The 1,466-nt window shown below is 32.0% G+C and overlaps 1 non-coding gene across 1 annotated transcript; it reads right to left on the reverse strand.

Annotated features, from left to right (window-relative positions):
• Positions 1–531: 531 nt before the first annotated feature.
• On the reverse strand, positions 532–604 carry TRNAK-UUU (transfer RNA lysine (anticodon UUU)). Its single transcript has one exon. It is a non-coding gene; the product is annotated as a tRNA-Lys (tRNA).
• Positions 605–1,466: the final 862 nt, after the last annotated feature.

Here is a 1,466-nt window from a genome sequence, read left to right on the forward strand (position 1 = left end):
ATTAAAATATCTTCTTCCAGTCCATGACTTGTTTGATGAAGACATGTTGTCAATTTTAACACTGCCCGATATATTGCTCTTTAAACTCTAAGGTTAGTGCTTTCTGTGTCTGTTTACTTTTCCCAAAGTTAAGAAGATAGTTCTCTGTGTTCTTGTTTTGAAATGTCCTAGTATTTTTTTTTATTTCAATTTTAAAATCTATAATGCATTTGGCATTGATTTTTGCATATGTTGTGAGATAGGAAGCAAGACTCTTTTTTTTTTTTTTTTTTTTAAGTGAGTATCCAATGTACCCAGAACCACTTACTGAAAAGTCCATCATTTCCTCACTGTAGTGCAGTGTCAATTCTGTCACGCATTTAATGACCACACACGCGCAGGTCTGTTTCTTGGTTCTCTGTACATACAGATTTAACCTTGGTCTGGTAAACAGCATTGAGATGAAGCAGTCATCTCATAATTTTCAGTTTAAAAGAAGACTGAGTTAGTTTTTCTCCTTTTTTAAAAGAAATTTTGTTTTGTTTTGTTTTATGCCTGGACAGGGACTTGAACCCTGGGCCCTCAGATTAAAAGTCTGATGCTCTACCAACTAAGCTATCCAGGCACTCTCTAGGTTTTCTTAATTTAAGTATACATAAGTTTTAACTTCGTAGATAATTGTTTTTCATCCAAAATAATTTGAACATAAGAACTGCATAAATGTAATTATATTAAGTAACTCTAATACTATTAAATATAATGTTTGTATGTCACAATTACCAAGGGATTTTGGTTTACTGCTGCTGCTGCTGCTAAGTCACTTCAGTCGTGTCCGACTCTGTACGACCCCAGAGACGACAGCCCACCAGCTCCCCCATCCCTGGGATTCTCCAGGCAAGAGCACTGGAGTGGGTTGCCATTTCCTTCTCCAAATTTATAAAATAAAATGTCTCTTTTACCCGATAAGTAATCTAAATATTGAAATATTAAGTCTGATACAAAATTATGCAATTCAGGCAGTGTTATCATAATATTTTAATTATCATAGCTCCTAATAAATTATAACTGAAATATCCTAAACAAACTATGTTATTCCTTTGTGAAAAGACCATTTTCTCACTGTATCTATATAAATCTTATTTCAAGGATATTTTCATTCCAAATTATTTAAATACAACTTCCTTAGAAATATATAGATGTTGTGAAAATTTCAATGCATAAAGTTATTTATTAATTTTAAAATACAGCCTCACTTTTTTGTTTTTTAAACTTAAAATGTCCTCTTACTAAAGGAATACATTTTTGTTGTAGAAAAATCATCAGATATACAACCCCACCTTTAGGTAATAATATAAAGTTTGGTTTATCACTTTTTGGAGTATGATTATTGGGAGACAATTCCTATCTTTCTTAGCCCATTTGGGCTTCTATAACAATAAAACCATAAACTGGGTAGCTTATAAAAAATGGAAATTAATTTCTCTCAG

This window comes from Bos mutus, chromosome 17 (genome assembly GCF_027580195.1).
Source record: "Bos mutus isolate GX-2022 chromosome 17, NWIPB_WYAK_1.1, whole genome shotgun sequence".
NCBI lineage: Eukaryota > Metazoa > Chordata > Mammalia > Artiodactyla > Bovidae > Bos > Bos mutus.